Genomic DNA, 9804 nt, shown 5'->3' with positions numbered 1-9804 from the left:
GCAAATGTTTTATCTGGATATTTTAAAAGTAGATCGGGTGTTGCACATGTTAAAATGGCGCCAGTGGCTGATGGATAGCGGCCGGCCACAGGGCTTTGGCTCCTACCTCGTGCGACGCACCTCGCCCTTTTCCTCCCCTCCCTTCCCTTCCCTCCATCTCGCCTCGGCGTTGGCGTTATGGTGAGGGTGGGGGTCGTCGAGGGTGTTGCGTTTAGACGCAGACGCTAGCGTGGGATGGGATGCGGGAGCAGGGTCCGGACGAGTTGTGCGGCCGGACGTCCGCGCGCTAATATATTTATATGTGTGTGCTATAATAGGCCTCTTTGCAACAATCCTATTCGCCCCATGACTTTGGCAAGAAAAATGGGCCGTGTTTACATGGGCTTTATTCTTAAGTTGGGTCGGTCAGGCTTTCATCTATCAGCCTCTTTCCTTAAGTAGCAGGCCCTGTGAAGTTGGATAGAAAGGTACATCTGGGGGCCTTTGGAGTTGCAGAATGTAACTTTGCTTGACTAGAACTCTCTAGTTTTTTTTCTCTCTTATATATAAGACGAGGACAAGGTATCATCACATACACGTTAGCATGTATGCTGATGCCAACATCACATTCACATGATGCTCTCATTCCACCTGCCAATCACATGGAAGCATACTGTATGATTATTAGAATACAAACAGAGAATTGAAGGTAAGCAACGACTCAGCTAGCTTTTTGTACAATTTCTTGCCGGTGCCAGTCCGCTGCAACAAGAAAGGCATAAACAATCACATGGAAGTTACACCTCCTCCTACCCATCTCTGTACACCTTTGTTAAATCACGTAAAAAATGATTAACGAACCGTATGTCTGTTGAAAGAATCAAAATGAATTCTCCCTAATCTGTTTTTAAGTATACCTGTACATCTCCGTGTCCGATGGATAATATATACCAGGAATAAATAAATAAAAAAGACTATGAGCTGCTGTGCGTTGTCCCTCCAACAACTGTCCGGTGAGCAAGTTTGTTGGTGAATCCAACACCAAACCACCTCCGTGTCATGTTTCGGAGCAGGGTGTCTTCCACCTCACAGAACTTGTGCGGCCACCTGACCGGTTCGACCGCCTCGAACCCTAGGCCGAGCGTGCGGTCCTTGGACCCATGGTTGACCCGGTCAGTCCAGTTCGCCACGTAGGTGGACACACGGCGGCAGAACTTCACCTTGAACTCGTCCCAAGCTTGGTACTTGTAGTGGTTCATGTTAGGTTGATCTCTAATCCCAAACTGAACCTAACGGCCCAGTTGGGCCTTTGATCCGTGCCCTGATCGAGGGCGCCCAGCCCACTATGGCTGGAGGGCCCCTGTCACACTGCACAATAAATAGAGGTGGGGGCCAATGGCTCAAGTCACGAGATTCGTCTGAGCCGAGCTCGCCACCAAAATCCATAAACCCTAATCCGATCTAGAGGGACGCAGCCAGTGACGGGAAGCCACCAGCCGCGTCGCCTCTGCATCTACACCGAAGGGCTCCCACGACATCGGACTGCACTGCGCCGCCACCGGTCTTCACCGCCGGTCGCCACTGCTCATCACCGTCGTCTTCCCCAACCGTACTGTCCTAGCACAGACACCGACTCCATAGCGGACGCGAGCAGATCCTCCTCTGCGGTGTCAGGTTCGACACGTTCCTCCACTCCTCCCTCTAATCTCTGTCTAGAACACTAGGACATGCTACCTATTCAACAGCAAGTACCCGGCTAGATCTATGCGTGATCCTATAGTCTAACAATGGTATCAGAGCCAAGGTTTTTCTACGGTTCTTAGATCTAGAACGGGTGAACGATAAGAAACAGAAAAGATCCGTTCAGATCTGAGAAAAGAAAGGGTCTCGGATCTCAAAGTCGAAACCAAACCCACGAATCAGTCACGGGGAAAATGAACAGTGAAACCCTAACCCTAAACTTAATCAAACCCTAACCCTAATCCCAATCGGTGAAACACAAGAATAGATCCGGAAGGGGAAGAAGGGGAAGGGAAAAAGGCTTACCTTGCCGCTGTTGTCACCGTCGTCGTGCGGGAAGCACCGCTTCACCGGTGCGCAAAAAGAAAGCGCCGCTGCCGCTCAGGCACGGCCTCCACGGGCGTGGTAGGGCACCGCCGCCAGGCCGCTCGATAGCGACACGCTCACTCGTTGGGGAGCGTGCATGCCGGTGAGGGGGCCGGCGACGGCGCCATGCTCCATCGTCTCTCAGTCGCTCGCTAAGGCTGCGCTGAGGGGAGGAGAAAGAAGCGTGGCGAAGAGAAAGAGAGGAGGAAGGAGGGCCGGACTTCGTCCGGTGGCCGTCTTCCTCACCGGCGCCGACGGCCACCGTGGCCGCTGCCGCTGACGCCGGCTCGGCGTGAGAGAGCGAAGAGAGAGGAGGGGACGGTGAAGAGTGAAGAATGGCTAGGGTTTTTGGGTGCTGGCCGCCGCGTCTCGGTTTTGATCGGCCTATCTCATCGTGCAGCCGTCGGATTGGCGCGGACGTCTCAGATTGATCGGGCCGACTCATGGCCCATGCGGGCGAGCGCGCCGCGCGGCTTTGCCGGCCTAGGCCCAGGTTGCGGCCTGGGTGCGGCCAGTGCGCACGCAGAGAAGTGGCCCGGGCCGAAGGAACAATGTGTATTTGAGTCATTTTTTCGTTTTTCTTTTTCCAGTAACAGTTTTATTTCCTGGAAATTGATTAATGGCTTAAAGAAAATAGAAAAGAGATTTGTCCCATGGGCAAAATTCATTAAATTGAATTATTTTTCCGCTGCGTATTTAAAGATGTTATTTTCATTATTAAATTCGAACCAACGGGAGAATTTAATTTTAAAAATGGATATGTTTTTAATTGATTATAATATTGTTATTATTCTGACCAACGTTGATTAATGAAAATATTATGATGTTATTTATGATGAGTTTTGTCATGCATTAGTTCTATTTCTGCCCAACGGTGATGTAGAATTAGTGTAGAGGACAATTGTATGTTTTAATTTTGACCAACGTTGGAACTAAGACATGCAATTGTTATTATTATGTTTATGTTCTCACTCTATATGAATTGTGTTTTCAGGCGGATATAATTTGATGGGTTGTATCAAAGAGATCCACACTCTCAAAGGTGATAACTACACGGAGTGGAAGAAAAAGATTGACCTGGCCTTTATTTTGGCTAAGGTGGACTGGGTAGTCACCTCACCGTGTCCCACTGAGCCTGTGGCACCGGTGAGGGAGACAAACGAGGCTGATGCTGCTTGGACAACAAGAGAGGGATTTTGCATCCTAAAGGATGTCCTAGGACCTTGAGCATAGGAAGTGGGGCACTACCAACAAAAAATGTATGGCTGTGATAAAGAAGACGATTGAGCCTGCAATTATGGACTCAATCCTAGAGTGTGACACTATCACCGAGTACCTCGAAAGAATAAAGAGTCAGTTCACTGACTCTTCAAAGACATATGCTATCCAGTTGATAAAGCAGCCGGTGACAGAGAGGTACTCTGGAACTGGTGGCATAAGAGAGCACATATTAAGGATAAGCAATTTGGCATCCAAGCTAAAACTAATGGATCTGGCTCTCAAAAAAGAGTTTCTTATCCATCTGATTTTTGCTTCCTTGCCAAAAGAGTTTGACACTTTTGTTGTCAACTACAACATACAGCCCGTGAAGTGGGACATGGAGAGGCTCATGGCTATGTGTGTGCAAGAGGAGGAGAGAATGAAAGCTGCCAATAGTGGCACTATCAATTATCTTAAAGACAACAAGAAAAAGAATACTAATACTAACTCCTCCTCAAAGTCAAAGGGTCCCATGCTGCATCAGCCTTAGCAGAACAAGTTCACAGAAGAAAAAGACTAGTGTCTCTATTGCAAGAAGACGAGACATTGTAAGAAAGATTGTCCCGACTACTTAAAGATGATCATGGCAAAGATAGGTGAGAACATTATTACGTTCATAAATGAATCTCTGTATGTACAGTATTCAAAATCTATTTGGTGGATTGATTCAGGTGCAACTATTCATGTTGCTAATTCCTTACAGGGATTCTGTTCGACGAGGACTACACAAAGAAGAGAAAGATACGTTAAAGTTGCAAATGGAGTCCGAGCAGATGTTGAAGCCGTTGGCGATCTTTCTCTAGAGCTTACTGATGGCTTCACACTTTTACTCAGAGATGTACTTTATGTTCCCTCCTTACAGAGAAACTTGATTAGTGTTTCATGCTTGGACAATGATGGATATGATTGCCATTTTGGAAATGGCAAATGTAAGATAATATTTAATAATGCATGTGTTGGTATTGCTATCTTACAAAATGAGCTTTATTTGTTATCACTACATGATGAAGTGAATGTTGTATGCGATGATGGGAGCGTTGCGTGCGACAATGAGAATGTATCATCGTTTGCGGATGTAAATAGAAAACGAAAGAGAGCTCACAATGCGTTGTCGAAATTATGGCACTGTCGTTTAGGCCATATTTTGAGGGGGAGAATAGAAAGACTAGTTAAGAATAATATTCTTCCTCCATTAGAGCTCTCAGATTTAGAACAATGCACAGAATGCATAAAAGGAAAGTATGTAAAGAAAATTAAGAAAGATGCCAAACGAAGCGTAGGAATTCTACAGATTATTTATGCAATAATTCTACAGATTATTCACACAGACATCTGTAGTTCGTTTCCTGCAAAAAGTGTGGATGGTTATGATTTGTTCATAACATTCACAGATGATTACTTCCGTTATGGCTACATTTATCTAATCAAAAAAGAACAGAAGAATTGGATAAAATTAAGATATTTAAGGCAGAAGTTGAAAACCAACATAATTTAAAGATTAAGATAGTAGGGTCCGACCGTGGGGAGAGTACTACGGTCAACATACCCCATATGGCCAAGTTCCTGGACCTTCTGCAAGGTTCTTACAGGAGAATGGCATAGTAGCCCAGTATTCTACACCGGGCGAACCTCAGCAGAATGGAGTAACTAAAAAATGCAATCGCACCCTGATGGATATGGTGCGCAGTATGATAAGTTACTCCACCTTACTGTTGAGCCTGTGGATGGAGACGTTAAAAATCACCATTCATGTTCTCAATAGAGTACCAAGTAAGTCGGTGCATAAAACACCGTATGAGTTGTGGACAGGAAGAGTACCCTCACTAAACCACTTACATGTGTGGGGGAGTCCTGCTGAGGCTAAAGTATTTAATCCAAACATTAGAAAGCTAGATCCCAAAATAGTGAGTTACCATTTCATTGGTTACCCAGAAAAGTCAAAAGGTTTTTGTTTCTACTGTCTAGACAGACATACAAAGTTTATGGAAACGAGACATGCTGTCTTCCTAGAGGATGAAATGATGAGGGGGCATGGTAGCTCAAGAAATTGACCTTGAAGAGAAGCGGGTGTATGCGCCCACTCCGATGATTCATGAACCATTTTTCTCACTACCTGCTGTCGCTGCATCGATAGTGTAAGACACTGTGGTGCCAGCACTTGTTGTTATTTCACCTGTGGCAACAATGAATGACGATGAGGTACCTGTTCTTCCAGATCCTGTAGAACCTATTGCCACACATGAGGGGGAGCAACAACAGCCTCAAACAGAAGATGTGCCAAATGTGGAGGCCCCTATAAGGTCTCAAAGAGTTAGAAAATCAGCTATTCCTGCTGACTATGAAGTATACAATACTAAGGAATTTCAAATGGAGGATGATCCCACCTCATTTGAAGAAGCCATGAGAAGTGATCATTCATCAAAGTGGCTTGAGGCCATGGAAGATGAAATAAAATCTATGAATGCCAATAAAGTTTGAGACTTGAAAATAATTCCTAAAGGAGCCAAAATAGTAGACTGTAAATGAGTCTACAAAGCAAAACTTGACTCTCAAGGGAATATAGAGAGATATAAAGCACGACTTGTGGCAAAAGGCTTTACGCAAAGAGAAGGGATTGATTACAATGAGACCTTTTCTCCAGTCTCATGTAAAGATTCCTTCAGAATCATAATGGCATTAGTGGCACATTACAATTTAGAATTACATCAGATGGATGTAAAGACGACATTTCTCAACGGGGACTTGGAGGAAAATATTTACATGGCACAACCGAAAGGTTTTGTCATGGAAGGAAAAGAACGAATGGGATGCCGCCTAAAGAAATCTATTTATGGATTAAAACAAGCTTCAAGACAGTGGTACTTGAAGTTTGATCAGACAATAAGGAATTTTGGGTTTAAAGAGAATGTTGAGGACAATTGTGTCTATGCAAAGTTTAAGAATGGGAAGTTTATCTTTCTTGTCCTGTATGTGGACGACATCTTACTTGCTAGTAGTGATGTCAGTCCACTACTGGAGATAAAGAAGTTTTTGTCCTCAAAATTTGATATGAAAGATCTTGGTGAAGCCTCGTTCGTTCTAGGGATCGAGATTCACCGAGATAAAAGTAAAGGGGTATTAGGACTGTCACAAAAGGCATACATAGAAAGAATCTTAAAGAAATTCAGTATGCACAAATGTAGTCTCTCACCTGCTTCTATAGTCAAGGGCGATAGATATGGAGATTTTCAATGCCCCAGGAACCAATATGAGATCGATCAAATGAAAGTGGTTTCATATGCTTCAGCTATCGGAAGCTTGCAACATGCTCAAGTATGTACGCGCTCTGATTTGGCATTTGTTACCGGGTTACTTGGCAGATTCTAGAGCAATCTTGGAACAGAACACTGGAAATTAGTAAAGAAAGTCTTGCGTTATTTGCAAGGAATGAAAGACCTTATGATGACATATAGAAGATCTGATTCACTCCATATAGTGGGATATTCAGATTCTGATTATGCGGGAGATGATAGAAAATCCACGTCTGGATATGTATTCACTCTCGCAAGGGGAGCTATTTCATAGAAAAGCTCAAAGCAAACCGTCACTACATCGTCCATAATGTATGCCGAGTTTGTAGCGTGTTATGAGGCAACGGGGCAGGTGAACTGGCTAAAGAAGTCCATATCCGGTGTGAAGGTGGTTGACGACATCTATAGACTACTTAAGTAATACTGCGATAATAATCCAGCAGTACAGTATGTTCATAACAATAAATCAAGTGGTGCTGCCAAACACATTGACATAAAGTATTATATTGTGAAAGATAAAGTCTGAGATCATGTCATAAGTCTTGAGCATATAAGTACCGAAAAGATGCTTACGGATCCGATTACAAAAGGCTTACCACCCAACATGTTCAGAGAACATGTAGACGACATGGGTTTAAGGGAAAGCCTATAATTCCTGGACAAAAGAAGGCCCAAAGATAAGTATCTATTTCAGAACATAGTGGTGTGTTGTAGCTGTTAAATCTATCAGCAATTGACCGTGACGATAAAACATGCTCTATGTGTTAATCTGTAATGGAATGAACAAAAGTAAATGATATGAAATTGAAAGATGGTAGGAGATCAAAGGGGAGATTGTTAGGTTGATCTCTAATCCCAAACTGGGTCCAACAGCCCAGTTGGGCCTTTGATCCATGCCCTGATCGGGGGCGCCTAGCCCACTATGGGCTGGAGAGCCCCTGTCACACTGCGTAATAAATAGAGGTGGGGGCCGGCGGCTCAGGTCATGAGGTTCGTCTGAGCCGAGCTCCCCACCAAAATCCCTAAACCCTAATCCGATCTAGAGGGGCGCAGCCAGTGATGGGAAGCCACCAGCCGCGCCGCCTCTGCATCTACACCGAAGGGCTCCCATGATGTCGGATTGCACTACGCCGCCACCGGTCTTCACCGCCGGTCGCCACTGCTCATCACCGTCCTATTCCCCAACCGTCGCTGCCCTAGCGCAGACACTGACTCCATGGCAGACACGAGCAGATCCTCCTCTGCGGTGTCAGGTTCGACACGTTCCTCCACTCCTCCCTCTAATCTCTGTCTAGAACATGCACTAGGACATGCTACCCATTCAACAGCAAGTACCCGGCTAGAACTTTGCGTGATCCTATAGTCTAACAGTTCACCCTCGCATCCCTCGATCGCTCCCACTTGAACTTGGGCCGAAGTTCGAAATGGTGGACCGAGTTCATCAACGATGGTGCCATGGAGTCAAGCCCGACGAGTGACTTGTGCCGCTCCTCAGCTCGCCTCCGGCACGTGTACCCTTGGGTGACTCCCTCCTTGGGGTGCTGGGTTCGCCCCGAGGGCCTGAAATCCTTGCACCCTAGCGTGACCTGCCTGATGTCTGGCTCGATGGCGGTGACGATGGACCGGAGCATGGATTTGATCGGCACACCCGACCCGGCCTAGTCCAGGGAGAAGATGAACTCGTCGATGTCGACGAACGCCATCCACTCGCACGAATCTTGGTGCGCCGCTGGCGCGTAGGAGAAGCCGGCCTCCTGCGTCTTGGGCCAGGGCCACGCGTGTGTGGATACGTGGAAGCCCTCCGCACTGAGCTGGTGCACCTGGCCCTCCAGGTCATCCCCGCTCCTGTTGTCGTAGAGGTAGAAGCGGTCGACGCCCACTGCCGCGTGGTAGACCACCCACTCCCGGAGGAACTTGGCCACGTCGCGGACCATGGTGCAGGCGCAGATGAGCTTCTTCTTCGTCGACGGCGTCTTGGCTAGTTCGGCGTCTCGTGGAGGAGGAGGGGGGTTGTAGGTCGCCATCGAGGGGATGGGGTCCTCACCAGTGACGGCGAGCGTGACGCGGAGCTACGCCTCGGCAGCCGTGGCGGTGCTCGGCGGGGGCGCCGGGCACCGGAAGACTTGCTGCGCCGAGGTGGTGGCCGGGAGCTAGGTGACGACGTCTCTGTCTCCGTTTCGAGCGGCAGTGCTGCGGCGGTAATAGATGCACCAGATATCCGTGGCATCGCAGTTGACTCCTTAGCGTGGGTTGACTCCCTTGGCGAAGACGAGGACGTCGCCGCCGCTGGCGAGCGCGGCGGAGTCGTACACAAGGCGGCTACTCCACCGCATCATCTCCAGCGTTAACGACCGCGCTGCCGCCGCCGCTGGCGCGGCGTCCTCGCCATCTGCCTCCGAGAGGCCTGCTGTGGCGGCGCTCCGGCCTGGGCATGGTACAGGTTTAGGCTCGGCGGCCGGACGCGGGCATCCTCCTGAGCGGTCGCGCCAGGGATGTGGCCCCGCCCGGGAACACGCACGTGGCGTTGCCGGAGGGCGGGTCGTCGTCATCGCGGCGGAGCAGGACGAGGACCTCCCAGTTCGGCAGCAGCACGGCGTCAAGGTCTGACGAGTCCGAGCTGCCGTGGCCCTGCCCCACCGCTCGTGGGGCGACGGGCGAGGTGGTCCTGGCCACGTCCTCGTCCCTCCGGACGGCGGGGAGGAGGGTGGTTAGCGGCTAGCGGCGGCGTGGCAGCACGAGCCGCAGGGCGAGGAGCGCGGCGAGGGAGAGGGCGACGAGGAAGAGCAGGCGCATTAGGGCCCTGGCGAGGGCGACGGCAGCGGCTGCATGGCTGGCGATTGGCCCATGATGAAGAAAACGCGCACGGACTGAGTCAGCGCCGCCTGCTCTGCTGGCTTCTCTTCTCATCAGCTGTATGGCCCGTTAGCTTCGCTGAAAAAACAAATCGAAATACAGTTCAGGCTCATATGTTGTGACACGTGGCACACGGTTGGCCTACGGTAGGCGGGTACGACGACTAGGAGTAGGGATCTGACTGGAGGATGCTTGCGTGTTTTGAATGGAATTGGACGCGAGTTCGTTGAAGTCGGTTATGGAAACTTCCTACGAGCTAGGGTCGCTTTCCGTTTTCGAATTCGTATATACGGGGCTTCAAGTACTGTTCCTATAT

General features: G+C 48.6%; 1 pseudogene; it reads right to left on the bottom strand.

The window, feature by feature from the left end:
- Positions 1–953: 953 nt before the first annotated feature.
- LOC136520787 (glycosyltransferase family 92 protein Os08g0121900-like) lies at positions 954–9481 on the bottom strand (annotated as a pseudogene).
- Positions 9482–9804: the final 323 nt, after the last annotated feature.

Source organism: Miscanthus floridulus, chromosome 18, assembly GCF_019320115.1.
Source record: "Miscanthus floridulus cultivar M001 chromosome 18, ASM1932011v1, whole genome shotgun sequence".
NCBI classification, from domain to species: Eukaryota; Viridiplantae; Streptophyta; class Magnoliopsida; order Poales; family Poaceae; genus Miscanthus; species Miscanthus floridulus.
Note: the sequence above shows the minus strand (reverse complement) of the source record. Positions and strands in the feature narration are given on the sequence as shown.